Here is an 18225-nt window from a genome sequence, read left to right as displayed (position 1 = left end):
GTGTCTCCCTCTCTCTCTGCCCCTCGCCCGTTCATGCTCTGTCTCTCTATGTCCCAAAAATAAATAAACGTTGGAAAAAAAAAATTTAAAAAAAAAAAAAAGGCAAAAGTATTATTAAATAAGAAATTTGAAAACTGTGTCGAGATACAGAAAATGCATATAGTGTTACGTTAAGGGAAAAATAGGATTTCGTAGCTCGTCGATTATGAAAAAATTCACATTAAAAGGATATGGGGAGAAATTGGAACCCTTGTGCTCTGCTGGTGGTAATGTAAAATGTAAAATGGTACAGCCGTTGTGGAAAATGGTATGGAGAGTTCCCGAAAAATTAAAACCAGAACTAACCTATGACCCAGCAATTCCACTTCTGGGTACATATCCAAAAGAATTGAAAGCAGGGTCTCAAAGAGATATTTGTACACCCATGTCGATAGCAGCATTATTCACAATAGTTACAATGTGGAAACAATGTGTGTCCATCCATAGATCAACGACTGACACATGCATACAATTGGATATTATGCAGCCTTAAAAAGGAAGTAAATTCTCAGTATGCTACAACACGGGCAGAAGGTCATGATGCTAAATGAATTAAGTTAGCCACAAAGAGACAAATACTACATGATTCCACTTTACGTGAGGAAGTCAAAGTCATAAAGACAGAAAATGTAATAGTAGTTGCCAGGGTCTGAGGGGAGGAGTGAGGGGAGGTTATTTTTAATAGGTGAGGAGTTTCATTTTACACGATAAGAAGAGTTGTGGGGTAGAGAGTGACAGCTGCACAATGTGAATGTATTTAACACTCCTGAACTGCACACTTAAAAAAAGAAAGGATACATGAAAGTTTTATTGGAGTGGGGGGAGGGGAGGAAGAGGTTTTTCCTTCTCTTTTTCTTTCTTTCTTTCTTTTTTTAATGTTTATTTTTGAGAGAGGCAGACAGACAGAGTGAGAGCCGGGGGGGGGGGGGGGGGGGGGACACAGAATCTGAAGCAGGCTCCAGGCTCCAAGCTGTCAGCACGCAGTCCGATGTGCGCGGCTTGAATCCACAAACTGCGAGATCATGACCGGAGCCAAAGTCAAGATGCTTAACGACTGAGCCACCCAGGCGGCCCTTCTCTTCTTCTCTTTCTCCAGTAATAGAATTATAAGCATTTCCGTTTTCTCCAAAATTGATTTTGTGTTTAAATAGCAACTTTTATTGTCTTCTTATGATTATGAAACTAATGCATGAAATAGGAAAATATAGAAAAATGCAAAGAAGAAAGCATTTTTTTCTGGTAATATCACATAAGCCATAATTAGTTTCAATAGTGTGTTTAGTGTTCTTTGTTTTGCAAATATGTGTGTATATATCCTTTTTTTAACATTCAGAACTCATTCCAGGATATGGGCCAGAGAAGCTTGCTCGGGACCAGTGGGTGAGAAGGGGGTAGATCATGGGGACTAAGGTGCAGGACAAAACTTTTAACCATTTAAGTCCAGACTGGAGGTCCTGAATACTAGGTGAAGATAAGGAAGTAAGTAGGAGTATGCATGTAGAAAGAGAGAGAGAAAGAAAAGGAAAGAAGAAAAAGCGAATTTTTTTTTTAAAATGAACACATTTGGGGTGCCTGGGTGGCTCGGTTGAGCACCCAACTCTTGATTTTGGCTCAGGTCATAATCTCAGAGTTGTGGGATTGAGCCCTGCACTGGGCTCCATGCTGGGTGTGGAACCTACTTGGGATTCTCTCTCTCCCTCTCCCTCTGCTCTCCCCTGCTCATGCTCACTCTCTCTTTCTCAAAAATTAAAATAATTAATTAATTAATTAATTAATTAAAATTAAAATAAATAAAGTGCACAGTGACCACATTGAGAGGAAGGTAGAGCCCTGCCTTTCAAACTGATGTGGACAAGGATTAATCCAAGGTGAGCTTGGGGTTCTTGATGCAACAGAATTAATAGGGTTTATCTTTATGGAGTCGGAATGACTGGGAATTTTGAGGATGAAAAATAGAAATGATGTTACTATGGAAGAGAATAAAATATTCATTAATCAAACTTTTAAGTGAAATTAACATAAAATGGAAGCTTAGAAAAATCTCTAAGATTAATGCAGATAATTTCAAGTTAACCATCTTCCCTCCTCATCCCATTCTACAGAATTTTCTCTTCCCACCCATTAGAATTGCTTCTATGTCTAAATGTCTAAACAGACATTTAACAAATACCAACTGAATTACTTCTCCAGGGTGTCTTGAGGGAGAAAGAGATTTGAGGGTATTGGGCTGATCTTCAGTCAAATCAAAATCTAGAGAACTGTTTCTATGTATCTTCTCATCTGCCTTTTTGTTTCTCTTTCCCTCAACCATAAACAGACACCTCTCATCTCATTTCTGTTACTTCAAGGGGAAATTTGCATTTAAAAAAAGAATATAGAATTTGGGAAGAAATTCATTTTTTAATGGCAGAATTCCTGGCATGAAAAAGATAAAATACTTTGGAACAGGTGTTCTGACCAGCATGATTGAGACTATACTTTTACAGAGACTTTAAAGGTGGCTCTGTGTACACACTTTGTGTTCACATTCCTTGTTTTATTATACTAGTAAGCATGTTAACGGGAGGGGGGAGCATGGGTGGCTCAGTAGGTTGAGGGTCAGACTCTTGATTTAGCTCCAGTCATGATCTCATGGTTTGTGAGTTCCAGCCCCACGACAGGGATCTGTGCTGACAGCACAGAGCCTGCTTAGGCTTCTCTGTCTCCCTCTCTCTGGCCCTCCCCTCACCCCCACACACCCTAGCTTTCTCTCTCTCAAAATAAATAAACATTAAAATAAATTTTTAATGAGTTCACAGGATCTGAATCCTCTTTAAGGAACATTAGTAGGCTATATTTTATTGCTTCCATCATAGACTGGCAGGCGGGAGGTGTCCTGCCTCCCACTATCTCCTAATTGGGCATTCAGAGCTCAATACGTGAGTAGGCTCAATAAATGTATCTTGTAAATACTTTGTTAACATGAATTTCAATATCCCTAAAGTAAAAGTTGTTTTTACTTTAAAACCTTTCAGTTTGCTCGAGGGTATTGCGGGAGGGAATGGAAAAGATCTCTGGGAGTTGTGAGGTCTGGCTCTTCTTCCTGAAACTAATTATTGAATAAAGGGAACAGCTCAACTGAAAAGAGAGCCAAAGTGCTGGTTGACTCAGAAAAATTTGTTTCTAATTAACAAATAAAGAGGAAGGAGGAGTTAAAGCCTAGAGTCCCACTCACTCTGCTGTTGCTCCGGCAAAAGGGAACAACCAGGAACACAGAGGAGCTTTTCTGTTGTGATGGTGAACAGCCTCAGACAGATTTGTACAGGAAGCCTAGCTTTAGGGAATGTTGCAAGAAATATGTTAATTAAATGTTTACACAATAGTACTACCAAGCTACGAATTCATAATTCGCTAATAAGAAACTTTTAAAATCCCAAAGGCTTCTCCCATTAAAAATGGGGTCAAAATTAATTTCCATAAGCTGTGAGTAAAATCAGATTTGGTTAAGCAGTAACAGATAGCAAAAGAGAGGGATGCCTGGGTGGCTCAGTTGGTCAAGCAGCAGACTCTTGATCTTGGCTCAGGGCATGATCTCACAGTCATGAGTTTGAGCCCCCAGTCGGATTCTGCATTGATGGTGTGGAGCCTCCTTGAGATTCTGTCCCTCCTTCTCTCTGCCCCTCCCCTGCACATGCTCTCTCTCTCTCTCTCAAAATAAATAAACTTTAAAAATTTAAAAGAAAAAAAAAAGAAGAAAGCAAAAGAGTTATTGTGATGGGGGCACCTGGATGGTTCAGTCGGATAAGGTGCCGACTTCAGCTCAGGTCATGATCTCACAGTTTGTGGGTTGGAGCCCCGCATCGGGCTCTGTGCTGACAGCTCAGTCAGTCATATGCGCTCTCTCTCTCCCTCTCTCTCTAAAAAAAATAAATGAAATGAAATAAAATAAAATAAGTAAAATAAAATAGATAAAATAAAAATAAATAAAATTTTTAAAAAGGGATATTGTGATGATGGCTTAGCATTCCTTTAAAAATGGATGCAGCATTTGTCTTCACTTTTAAATCATATACATATACTTATACATATACATATACATATGTACATATGTATATGTATATGTATATACATATGTATATGTATATACATGAAGAAGAGGGGAAAATGCATTCCTACTGTTATCACTTCTCTAAGGCCTTGAGTAAATTTGAAACCACCATGGGGTTCTTGGATCTTTTAGGGGATGTCCCTTTCCCCAACAACAGCCTTTGGGATGTTTCTGAGATTCCTCCAGAAGGTTAATTCACCAGGCTCGATGCAAAACAATAGTGTAGCTTGAGAGGAAGTTTGTGAGCTGCTAGACCAAGGGGCCATGGCCCAGATCCAGTGCAAAACCAACACAAGGAAATTCATACCCATTTCTTTACTTGGTTCAGGAAACTTCCTAGAAAAAGGGATGGAGGCAATAGGTGCTAGAAGGAGGCATCAGGTGGATGTTTGGGGACAGAGCTTTCTCTTCAGGTCTTGCTTCTTTTCTTAACTTCGATCATCTGTCCTCTTTGCAAGTTTGCCCAGATAACACACTCAAAGATTCCAGTTCTTTCATTTATAGCCCTGTACTCTTTTATTCTGGAAAAAGAGATGGAGAAAGATGTGAGACTTCTTATTGCTGTGTGGCCCTTCTTTCTTGCTTTTCTGTTGCTGTGCCCCAGCTGGTTCCTAGATGGTATGTCCCATCATATCTCACTATGGGACCAGAGCCCTCTGCCATGTATGTTCGTGTGCTAAACGCAGCACTGATGGCCCTGGTTACTATTTCTTTCATTAAGGGTGAGAAAAAAATGTCCTTTTCCAGGATATTTTATTTTCATGGGTTGGCATTAATGAAAGTAAGTGCTCTTACTTAGTACCTATCTGTTCTTAGCTGGAAGATTCCTAAGCATCTGAAAAGCAGTTTCTTATTATTTAACAACAAAAGCCTCAGCCTCATAGCCTGGCCCCATCATGTTCCAGTTGTGTAGTCTTGAATGAGAAACATGTTTTTTCATCTAAGCCTTAGGAATTCATCAATAAAATGGGAATGATAACTCAAAAAGCACAAGATTGTTTTGAGTATTAAATGGGATCATTTTGTATAGCATTTAGCATAGTATCTGACAAGTAGTAAGGGTTATATAAATAATAATCTTCATACTATTGACCCTAAGACAGACACTGGAGGAACAATCGGTAAAGAGGCTATTTAAAGCAATTATACACTTGGTATTTCCAAGGATTCAGAAAATTCTGGAAGGAAACATTGCTATTAGGAGTCACGTCTAGGGTTTCTTGGGAGGGGATTGTGGAGGTGAACTTGTGTAATATCACGATGAATCAAGACATTTTCGAGTATAGTGCTTAAGTCAGAGGTGCAAAGGGTCGAGGTTGAAATTATGTGTACTTTAGGCAGTTAATATGACAGATCCAGCAAAATCCACCTTTGCCTTCTATAGCACTTCAGATATAATCACAATGCTTCCGTGTAGCCATCTGTGAACCAAAGTAGGTATCTTTGATGTATATCAAATAAGGAAGATATCACATAAGACCAAGTATAATAATAAATATTTCATTTATAATTGTTTTTATTGAAAAAGCAGAATTGTTTGGCAGACTACGGAATGAACCTTGGAGTTTTAACAAGTGTAGTAAGCCCAAGGGAATGTTGAAGAGAAAAGGTGAAGGTTCAGGTGCTAAAGAGGTAGCAACACCTTTAAAGTTACTAGTAGAAGGAAACAATCCACATCACGGTTTTTAGCTTCAGAAGGAACCATGCAGCTCACATACTCCAAAGGCTGTCAGATTTTTTTCCAATGGAGTTTTGCCCAGATATCTAATACATAAAGTACATAAAAGGGAAGTCCTCACTTTACTTAACTTGGAAGACTTAAAATAAATTCGCTGGAGCCCTGGGGCTCTTTGAGTCTTCCTTGGAAAACCACTGGTTCAGTCTAATAACTTGCCTTATAAACCCACTGTTTTATCACACTTTTAATCACACTGTGAGCTATGAGGTCGTGAAATGGAAACGTCTACTCTGGGACACTAGTCGCAAAGCTTTCACTTTCCTTGCATAGGTGGGAGTTAATCACATTTGCCTAAGTACCTACGAGTGGAGAAAATGGGAATGAGGACAATCATGGGATGGAGAGGAAAACATCTTTGTTGATAAATTCTAAGTTATTCCGCTTTTATACAGATGAGAAGGAAAGAGAAAACATTTAGTCTGTTAACGTTGAAGGAGGCAAGATCCTATTATGCTCCCTCAATCAGTCACTTAAAATCCCGTTCTTCTATTTATTGTCTTTCCTCATAAGCTTCGTCTGACACATAGTGTAGAGGGACATGACCTGGAAAAGGTAGACAAAATGCTGCAGTGGCAAAGACCAACTGTCTTCCTTGTAGTGGCAGAAGGTTCTCCACCGAAGAAAGGCAAAACCACAGCAACACAGACCAAGGAGAGGGGACTTAGGTAATACAAGAAAATCAAATAGACAAAGCAATGAAGTATTGTGATAGAGTGAGCCATGCCATTCAGCGTGTGCTGAAATTTCAGCAATCCATGTGAGGATTCCAGAAAAGTATTTCACATGTTGGGCCAGGAAGAATTCCATGTCGTCAACCCATCCATCCACTCTTACTATCTCTCAGAAACGTGGTTTGTCCTGTGCAAAATTGTTTTCAGGGCTGTTTTAACTTCCTTATTCCTCAAGGTGTAGATTAAAAGGTTCAGCCTTGGTCCTACGAGATTCATCAGAATTTGAACCTCAGTTCCCAGCATGGGGTTGGGTGTGGGCCGCAGGTAGACAGTGATGATGGGCCCATAGGCACAAAGGATGGCAATGAGGTGGGCACTGCAAGTTCAACCGGCAGCCCTCGGTTGAACGAATATCCAAGATGGAGATGGTGACGCGAGTGTAGGATAGAAGGATTAGAAAAAAGCAGAGGAGAGATACCAAGCCAACATTGGTGAAACTCACCCTCTGGACTAAGGATGTATCAGCACAGGCCAATGGCAGGAGTGCTGGAATATCACAGAAGAAGTGGTCCACTTATTGGGACCGCAGCATGGCAGAGTGAAGGTGAGCAAAGTCAAAATGCTGGAATGGATATACCCCAACACCCATGTGCCCACAGCCAGGGCCCCACAGAGTCTACGGTTCATGATGGCTGCCTACCACAGAGGGTAACAGATAGCAGCAAAGTGGCCATAGGCCATCACAGTATACAAGAAGCATTTAGTGCTTCCAAGGAAATGGAAGAAGGAGACCTGGGAGACACAGATCTTATACAAAATGAGGGGGCCCATAAGGTACAGTGGCATTTTAGGACAGGTCACAGAAGAGAAACTCATGTCAAAAACAGACAAGTTCCCCAAGAAAAAATACATGGGCGCGTGAAGGCAAGTGGAAGAAAGAACAGCCACGAGGATAGACACATTTCCCAGCAGGGTGCAGGCATAGAGGGCAAGAACAAGACAAAAACTGTAGTCTCCAACCCCTCTGTGGGTGGAATTCCCAACAGGATGAATTCGGTCACCACCGAGCAATTCTTCTCCACGAGAGCCGGTTCTAGGGGAGTTTTTGAAAAGGAAGCAAAGGACATGACGTCAGCAAACATACTGGGGAAATGAAATAAGTAATTGAAATGATGGTATTTTGGTTCCAAATTAAGGGAAAATTGCTTATGGTCCATATTACAAGGCATTTTAACTAGAATATAGTTCCCATAGAAAACTGGATAGTTTCTGTACCAAAAATTTTTATTATGCTGATTCTAAATGTAAAGATCCCTTATTAAAACAATATTTAAAACACAAGCATCTTAGGAGTGCCTGGATGGCTCAGTTGGTTAAGCATCCAAACTTGGCTCAGGTCATGATTTCACCGTTTGTGGGTTCAAGCTCCATGTTGGGCTCTGTGTAGACAGTGTGGAACCTGGAACCTGCTTCAGATTCTGTGTGTTCCTCTCTCTCTGCCCCTCTCCCACTTGCGCTCTCTCTCTCTCTCTCTCTCTCAAAAATGAATAAAGGTTAATTAAAAAAGCATCTTAGAGCAAAGATTTTCAAAGGGAAGGACAGGGCCCACACAGACGTGTGCTCCCTCAGAGAAGAGGGATATAAGAACCCTCAGAATCAACCAGGGGCATTTCATATCTTGCGATATAAACTACAACTTGAGACTTGCTGTATTTATTGACCACTCCTATGGGCAGCATTAGATTTTCTCTCCCTCTCTTTTTTTTTTTTTTTTTTTGAGAGCCATAAGGGTGGAACAATCAATGGCTTTACAGTTGGAAATGCTGACACACCATGATCTCAGTTCATTGAACCCTCACTTTAAGTTTTTGACATGAATCTATAGAAAAGAAAACATCTCGGGACGCCTGGGTGGCTCAGTCGGTTGGGCGGCCGACTTCGGCTCAGATCATGATCTCGCGGCCTGTGAGTTCAAGCCCCGCGTCGGGCTCTGTGCTGACAGCTCAGAGCCTGGAGCCTGTTTCAGATTCTGTGTCTCCCTCTCTCTCTGACCCTCCCCTGTTCATGCTCTGTCTCTCCCTGTCTCAAAAATAATAAATAAAAACATTAAAAAAAAAAAAAAAAAGAAAACATCTGACCATAAACACCTCTTCTAAATTGAGGTTGTTAGAAATGGCAGAACTCGGGATCTAAATGTGTTTTTTCTCCTGACACCATCAGTCTTTCCACCAGATGCATCTGTGGTGGACTGTGACATCACTGGTCTCGTCAAATTTTGTCCCAGGGTTATTCACAGTTTTCCTGTGGATGTCACCAGGCTCTGAAAAATGTTCCTGCTCCTCCTGAGAAAGCAATGGAAAGCCAACCTGTCTCCCCGTCTTGCAACACCAACACCACCACCTAGGCACTAAGATAGAAAGTCTGGGGAGTAAACACTCCTTGATGTGCACTGCTGTACCCTCAGTGCAGAAAACCATGCCTAGCACAGAGTAGGTTCTTAATAAACGCTTGATGAATGAAGCAGTGAACTGACTCACTCAATGATTGGTAAAATTGGATAATATTCAGTTATTTTGTCTTGTCTAAGGACTTAGATGAAACCATCAGATATTAGTCCCCATACAACCTTGTAAAGAAGCACAATCATAGGGGCATCTGGGTGGCTCAGTCGGTTGAGTGTCCGACTTCAGCTCAGTTCATGATCTCATGGTTCGTGAGTTCAAGCCCCACATCAGGCTCCGTGCTGACAGCTCAGAGCCTGGATCCTGCTTTGGATTCTGTGTCTCCCTCTCTCTGCCCCTTCCCCACTCACACTCCGTCTCTCTCTCAAAAATAAATAAACATTAAAAATTTTTTTTCATAAAAAAAAAAAGAAGCATGATCATATACTTGTTCCTGCTTGGCCCTATTCTTCTGAATATTTACAATTTCTCTGTTGACCTCCATGGCATCTGTACCCAGGAAGAAGTTCTGCACTGTACTCTCTCTAATAGGTGACCAGACCCGAGATAAGAGCTGCACATAATCTATACTACCTCCCAAAGTCCTGGATGTTCTGTCAAGAGGAGTCATATATTACAGTGACTCCTCTTGACTGAAGGTGTTCAGGTCTAGACTCATTTAGAATATCTAATCTTTTATAATCATTTTGAATCAAGTCCAAATCACTGGTTATAAAGGCAATAACGAGGGTGGAGTTTTTGAGTTGGTGGGCCAACAAGATGAATTGAAAAACAAACCAAGCAAATAATGTCCTATTTTTGTGCTTAATAGCTCCATGTTCCTATTCATCCTGAACTCTGAGACCATTTGTAAAGCAAGGACTCCAAGTTCTGCTCTCCCCTGGACATATGAGAAAGTAAAGAGGAGTAGAAAGAACAAGATGAAGATAGCACTTATTAATGTTACTGACAAGGAGGAGATTTGATCCTTTCACCATCTGTCTCTCCAGGATCTTCTGCCCATTTGCCTTTGATGTCACATGGTAAACCTGGGTCAGGGATCTCCTCCCATTATCTGAGAAGCCCTTTCTTCTTAGTGAAATAAACTCTGGTTAAATGACATAAAGCTGAACTGTACCTCTGTCTTCTTCAAAGATTTTTTCCAAGACACTAATAGCTACATTGTTTTCTCTTACGTGGAAATGTAAATGCCCTTGGAGGCCCTTGGGATCCCATTCCTGAGTGAACTCTGATTCAAGGGGGTTGTTGAATAAAAGGAGTAATTAGAAGTAAATAAATGACCTAGTTGAAACAGAATATGCTCATGTTGCCTCTTGTGGGATTACTGCAAGGTGAACAAGATAGAATCTTATCTGTACTTTCTATTTCTGTGGTTGACCTAAGGAAGTGAGAGAAAAGCAGAGGGGTACAGCTCAATATTAGGACAAATGTAGAAAGCATTTTCCTAGTTTCAGGGTATAGTAGTAGAATTAGAAGTAACAACTATATTATAGCTCAGGCTTTTAAATATCCAGTTTCAAGTACTTTCTCTTGAATTGTTCTCCATAGCTCTTCTCCTAACTTTTGGGTGTTGTTTTCTAGTATTTTGATTTAGAAATATAATTTCCATGATCAGACTCTCCAACAAGCAGCTCTGTCAATTGGCAAAGCTGGTTTCCCTCAACTAGGACTTGTTCTCCACATGGGTTTTCTGGAATGGTATTAACATATTAAACAACAAATATGTATGAAGAATTTTTACCACTATGCCCAAGACACGTTTGCAGAATCTGGAATTTCTCTTCTAGGAGGGGTAATCAAGAAACTTGCCACTTGAGACCAGATGCTTGAAATGTGAGAATTGTTCACCTTTCATGTACAAGAGCGTTATAGTTTTCAAAGAACTAAAAAAAAAATAATAATAAAATCAAATAAGCATAAATTGTTGAAGGAGAGAAAGCAAAAGGAAAAGGGATCAGCAATACTAAAATCTGGCTCTCTGAAAAGACTAAGAGAAGACATATACATCTGTAAAGATGATTACTGGAAAAAACAGAAAAGGCACATATAAACTTTTTTTGGGGGGCACCTGGGTGGCTCAGTGGGTTGAACGGTCAACTTTGGCTCAGGTCATGATCTCACGGTTCAGGGTTTGAGCCCCGTGGCTGGCTCTGTGTTGACAGCTCGGAGCCTGGAGCCTGCTTCGGATTCTGTGTCTCCCTCCCTCCCTCTGCCCCTTCCCCGCTCATGTTCTGTGTGTGTGTCTCTCTCAAAAACAAATAAACATTTAAAAATAAAAAATAAATAAAATGAACCTTTAAAATTATCAGTAGATTATGTTTACTGGTTAATTGATGAAATTTTAAAGTAACTATAATGATTAAATTTTGAAGAAAAGTCATCAATTCAAAGCAGTCTCTGTATTGGATGTCAATGTGGAAGCTGCTGGGGAACAAGATCAGAAAGCCCCCCACTGTCCCTTGCAAGATGACCAGCCACTGGGGCTCTGTGCTGGTACACTGCATCCCTGCCCCTAGAGGCACTGGCATTGTCTCAGCCCCTGTGCCCAAGAAGCTACTGATGATGGCCGGTATTGACGACTGCCACAGCTTGGCCAGGGGCTGCACTGCCATCCTGGGCAGCTTCACCAAGGTCACTTCCGATTCCATTTTCAAGACATACAGCTGTCTCACCCCTCACCTCTGGAAAGAGACTGTATTCACCAAGTCTACTTATCAGGAATTCACTGACCATCTTGTAAAGACCCACACCAGAGTCTCCGCATAGAGGACCCAGGCTCCAGCTGTGGCCACAACATAGTTTTATACAAGAAAAATAAAGTAAAGCCTGCTTAAAAAAAAAATCATAAGAAGAATGGATCAATCCTAGTAGTTGTGGAGACAGAAATAGATGACAACCACAGGGCATTGTGCATATCAAAGGAGACCAAGAGAAGAGGTATCGAAGTGGAGGAGTGGACCTTCCTCCCCACCAATGCTATAGTGTTAAGTAAGTCCCTTCCCGCCCCACCAAAAAGAAAAAAGTCCCAAAGTTTAAAATCAATTCTGAGAAAATGAAGGATGAGGGCAGAAAGTTTAAAATAGACTGGGTTTGGGGCACCTGGGTGGCTCAGTCACTTGAGCGTCTGACTCTTGGTCAGACTTCAGCTGGGGTCATGATCCTAGGGCAGTGGGATTGAGCCCCGCATTGGGATCTGGGCTGAGTGTAGAGCCTGTTTAAGATTCTCTCTCTCTCTCTCTCTCTCTCTCTCTCTCTCTCTCTCCCTCTGCCCATCTCTCCGCTCACACGCTCTCTCTCTCTCTCTAAAAAAATTAATTTAAATAAATAAATAGACTGGGTTTGTAACTTGAATATAACAACTTCGCAACTTGACTATAACAAATGCGACTTGAATGTCACTGGCTTGAATGTAACTAGAATATTTTTTCTAGCATTTGGTAGAAATGGAGGTTCAAGATAAAAATAAGCTTAGTTAAAGGAAAGTAAAGGAAGTGACATTTTGCACATTGTATACAGAATGCAAAAAAGGAAGGAAGGGAGGGAGGGAGGGAGGAAGTTAGTTTGTAGCATAAACTACAGTTTATCCTCCACATATCCTCTTAGTATGTTTGAAATCACCTTAAACTGTGGCTCCCCAAGAGACAGTGACATCAGTTATATGTGTATACCTAGTGATTCAAAGACCTGAGAACACGATGGCTAGGAGTAGAATTACAAGGGAAGATAATAGATCTAATTAAGTTTAATAAACTTTGAAAATTGTCTGACCAGTGTGTTATTTCACTTGCAACATTTTCACTGACCTAAAAGCTTATACCTCATTTCACAGGCTTGGGCAAACCAGCTTGGGTCTGTTGCTGACTCACTGGGTCCTCTCTAGATGGTCTCCATGGAAACCAAGGGTAGAAAAGAGCACACAGAGAGATAGCCTAGCAATTAATTTTAAACCTGCTGTTTCTTTTTCCTTAGATGCTTACAACAGACCTAATGCTTTTGGCATGGCTTCTGCCAAGTGAATATAAATATGTTATATAACACTATGCCATAAACATTTTAAATACTATAAAAATACCACACTATATTTAGTATAAAATAAAAATAATGTATAATATTATTATATATGTATACGTACATTGTATATACATACAATATGATATGTAAGAATAATTCACATTATTTTGTAATAAGATATTATTATAAATATATAATACAATGTTAAATATTATATATTACTAATTTTTTTAGCTAAAGAAAAAAAAGAATAGCATTTTTCTTATTTTCTTGACATTTCTATGCCTTACTTAGCCTCTCCTAAATTTTCCTCTAATGATTACTCCATGCCCAAATTTTCAAATCCTATTAGCCAGTAAGACTCAGTTTATATGTTGTCCCCTCCTTCAGGCTCACCCTGATATTCCCACATCAAATTAACCTCTCTCATTTGAACCTACTTAATATTTAAGCTTTATTTTTCTTGACAGGTAATATATAATTTGTTTTATAGTTAATATATAAAATACATAAAGACCTCTGTCACATTAATTTTTTATTCTCCATCGTATCTGGTAAAGTACTTAACAGAGTCTCAAAGAATGTTTGCTAAATTAATACCTAATTGAATTAAAATAGGAGAAAATCTATTTAGGCTTCAGATCCCTGGATGGAGAACAAAATTCCCAATTTAGTACACTCATTTCCATGTACTCATTTAACTACCTAGGTCTCTTTCCTCATTTTTGGGAGAAGTATTTATATAAGGATGCCTGAGTTCCCTTCCAGCTCAAAAGTTCAATTTAATAATTATGATATACAACTAAGATATAACTGTGATGCATTTATACCACCTTTTGTTGTGTGGTCCAGTCTAAATTTTTCCCCATTAATTCTATTTGCCATTGGTTTCCAAGTAGATACACTTAACTCTGTAGACAACGAAATTGGCAGAGGACTGAGGCCCGGGCTACATAGGGATATCATTAACATGGGGATATCCAATTCAATATTACAAATAGTGATCGTCTTTCCGCTGTGCTCAGGCCTGTGCTGAACCACTGCATGGGACCAGAGGTACAAGACATAGGAGGCATACAGAGCCTGTTCTCCGGGCATCAGCAATCTATAGGGTGGATGAGACAAATACAGAGGTCATTGTAAAAATTCATTCTAAGGCAGACAAGATCAATGGAAGATTTAAATCCTAAATCCATTAAATCCTATATCCCAATCCATTCCTTTGAGTGAAGTAACTCTAAATAGCAGAGCCCCTCACTTTGTTCTCACTGGTTGGTCCCGCGTTATTTTATGTACGTCGTTTGGCCTCTCTGGGTCCTACTGTTTCATCATACATAAAATAACATAATTACCTTATGTGATACTTAAGGTCTCATCCATCTCTAGCCTCTTAAAGGGACTTGAAGACCATCTCTTTATCTTGCTAGTGATAGTTTGTTTATTGGATTTTTATGATACTTAGTTAAAACTAACAGATTTCAGGGGTGCCTGGGTGGCTCAGTCGGTAAAGCATCTGCCTCTTGAATTCAGCTCAGGTCATCATCTCAAGGTTTGTGAGTTTGAGCCCTGAGTGGGGCTCTGTGCTGATAGCGCGCGGGGCCTGCTTGGGATTCTGTCTCTCGCTCTCTGTCCCCCCCCCCCCCCACCTCCTCTCTATCTCTCTCTTTCAAAATGAACAAAAATAAACTCAAAAAAAACCCAGATTTTGGGGTGCTTGGGTGGCTCAGTCAATTGAGTGCCCGACTCTTGGTTTCAGCTCAGGTCATGGTCTCAAGGTTCGGGAGATTGAGCCCCGCATCAGACTCTGTGCTGACCGCACAGAACCTGCTTGGGGTTCTCTCTCTCCCTTTCTCTCTGTTCCTCCCCAACTTGTGCACACGCTCTTTCTCAAAATAAATACATAAACATTTAAAAACCACAGATTTCATTCAATCAGTATTTTATCAAAATTATCATTGTTCCCATTAATTATATGTGTGCGTGCAGATGTGTGTTTCTTTGTGTGTGTTTAAGGTAATGACATATTCCTGAGTGCCCTAAAAATAACTAAGAATGTAAAGTGCTCCTAAATCCGATTTCAAAATCGGCAGGGCAGAAACATGTGACATGATGAACCCTCACAGTGCACACTGATGGAAACAGTCAGCAAGGAGCCAGTTAACTCAAGCCGTGAGAACTGTCACAGTCGCTAAATTCAGCCTTCTGCATTCCCTCTTGAACTTCACTCAGAGTGTCAAATTGCTTACTCTGGCCCTGCTGTTCAGTCTAACTGCCTTGTTTTAATTCATGCTTTTCACCCTGCGCTGGGCAAAGCCAGCTCTGAGCACTGAAATGTGATTGACAGATTCCACTGATGCTTCTTTAAGTAAGAAGATTCTGCACTTAGAATAGGTAGGCATTTAAAGCCTTGACATTAGGGGCGCCTGGGTGGCACAGTCGGTTAAGCGTCCGACTTCAGCCAGGTCACGATCTCGCGGTCCGTGAGTTCGAGCCCCGCGTCAGGCTCTGGGCTGATGGCTCAGAGCCTGGAGCCTGTTTCCGATTCTGTGTCTCCCTCTCTCTCTGCCCCTCCCCCGTTCATGCTCTGTCTCTCTCTGGCCCAAAAATAAAAAATAAACGTTGAAAAAAAAAAATTTAAAGCCTTGACATTAAAGAGTCCATGTTTTCACTGTCCGTGAAGACGGTTTAACTCATCCTAACTGGCAAGTGGCATTTTATCACTAACTCTCACAAGGAAGATAATGTCATATGATCTCTCTCTCTCTCTCTCTCAATCAATCATTTCAGTGATTTAGGAGGAATCAGCCTCATCTTGGAGATGCTAGAAAAACTGATGTGAATGAAGTTGTGCATGAGTACATGTTTAGCAAGGAGGCTGTGAGTTCTCTGTGTGTGTATGCATGTTATGTGTGTGGTGCTCACACTTAGTTTTTCCTTGGAATAATAATTGCAGAGGGGACCCAAGGCCATAAACACTCTAATAAGGCTTTTGCAGTTCCTAAGCCAGTTTCCTGTCTCATTAATTCACATTTCCCTATTACATCACTCACAAGTGGGGAACAAAAATTAGAGGGAAAAAAAAAAAAAGCTGAAGTCATAATGAGCATGAGAAGCATCTCACAGGAATGACTTCCTTTGAGATTAATTACCTAAAATGTTCTCGTCTCAATAATTCCCTTAGAGAAACCTTGTAGTTTGAGGTAAGCATAAGAAAAGTTTTGAAAATGTGTTTCTTTTCTGGAACTTTCCATTACCTACTTTGAGAAATAAAGACCATTTTCTGAGTTTCAAACAATGATGTTAATAGGCATGAACACAAAAAGGACGTGTTTTTATCAGTCACAAAATGATACATTGTACAAAAGGGGGATTAGAGCTGAGCTGGGCTTGAATGGTGTATTGGGTTGCCAGAGCTATGGTAACCAAGCACTACAGACTGGGTGGCTTAAACAACAGAAAATGTATTTTCTCACAGTTCTGAAGGATAGAAATCTAAGATCAAAGGGCTGGAAGGTTTGATTTCCACTGAGGGGACACAGAGGGATCAGTTCCTGCCTCTCTCCTTGGCTTGCAGATGGCCATCCTTCCACTGTCCCTTCCTGTGGTCACTCCTCCGCACGTATATCCCTGGGTGTCTCTGTGTCTCCAGCTTTTCTTGTGTCCTAAAGACACCAGTCACATTGGATTAGGGCTGACCCTAACAGCCTCATTAAACTGAGACGCCTCTGTAGAGGTCCTAACTCCAAACACAGTCACATTTTGAGGTACTGGGGGGGTTAGCGCTGCAACATATTGAATTTTGGGAGAAGACAATTGAGCCCATAACGGAGAGAAGGCACAGTTAGCTAGCTGGAGTATGCATACACGACACATATGATTTTGACCGGGCTGCTCAAGCTCTCTGTCTCATTTTTCTGAACCGTAGAATAGGGATAATAACGAGCTGTCACTTCATAGGTTACTGTACAAATGAAATGAGTTGGGCATGCAGAGGACCCAGCCCGGTGCTTAGCTCACCACAAAGGCTCTATAAATCTCAGCTAATCACAGCAAGCTTTTACGTTTTCTTGGTATCTCAAACATTTCCTGATGGAAGTTTCAGTTCATCCTTTCCATTGTATGGTTATAATGTAGTAAGTCTATCCGCTTTCTTCTTTAATCTAAGTCCCATTTAATCCATTGGGGCGCCTGGGTGGCTCAGTTGGTGGAGCGTCGACTTCAGCTCAGATCACGATCTCGTGGTTTGTGGGTTCGAGCCCCGTGTCGGGCTCTGTGTTGACAGCTCAGAGCCCAGATCCTGCTTTGGATTCTGTGTCTCCCTCTCTCTCTGCCCCTCCCCTGCTCACGCTTTGTCTCTCTCTGTCTCAAAAATAAATAAAAACATTTAAAAAAAATTAAGCTAATATAACCTTTGACCCTATATTTTTGGTTCTTTTAAATTGCTTCCACAGATTCTCAATTTCTAGGTAGTATTTAGAAGCAGCAGCGGCATTGCTGATATTTCCTGAGTGCTTTGTATCTTGTTTACTTTTTTGGCAAATTGGGAACAGGATGTTTTGTTTCGTTTTGTTTTGTCTTCCTTCCTGAGTCTTTTGTTTATATCTGCCTACAATTTGTTAGCTATAGCCAAAGCCCAAATAGCTATTAGATTGAGATAAACTGTGTAATTCTGATATTAATTCCGTTATCTACAGCTTTTTTGAGATCATATACTCAAGGGTCAACAGTTCAGTGACTTCAAATGAACAAAAAATAATTGTGAGAACCAGAATTGGAAACAAAAACCTCATCAATTTTGCCTCAATCCAAAATATTACATAACTGAAAATTAATGTATGAAATGAGTGTATTACATTAAATTAAAATGCCATATTATACACAGTATTGGCTTTTACCATGAACTTATTATATGAACTTATTATATGCTAAGCCCTACACTAAGCCCTTTGCACGGATGACACCATTGAATCTTTACAGTGACCTTCTGAGTTGGGTACTTATATCTTTCTCACATTACATTTGAAGAGGGCTTGCCTGACACCGCACCAATGACAAGTGGCCAGCAGGGAAATTAAACCCTGATCTGCCTGGCTACAAAGCCCAGCACACTCTCAAACACTGTTCTTAAACACTGCTCTCTGCCATTAATAGTCTTGAGGAATTGTTTCCAAAAAAAAAACCGTACACTGAACCCTGCTCTTTTATTTTATTTTTTTC

The 18225-nt window shown here is 40.5% G+C and overlaps 1 pseudogene; it reads right to left on the bottom strand.

Annotated features, from left to right (window-relative positions):
- Positions 1-6697: 6697 nt before the first annotated feature.
- On the bottom strand, positions 6698-7662 carry LOC121035329 (putative olfactory receptor 10D3; annotated as a pseudogene).
- Positions 7663-18225: the final 10563 nt, after the last annotated feature.

Source organism: Herpailurus yagouaroundi, unplaced genomic scaffold (genome assembly GCF_014898765.1).
Source record: "Herpailurus yagouaroundi ecotype Mexico unplaced genomic scaffold, PumYag 161, whole genome shotgun sequence".
NCBI classification, from domain to species: Eukaryota; Metazoa; Chordata; class Mammalia; order Carnivora; family Felidae; genus Herpailurus; species Herpailurus yagouaroundi.
The sequence above is the reverse complement of the archived record's forward strand: the minus strand, read 5'-3'. Positions and strand labels throughout refer to the sequence as shown.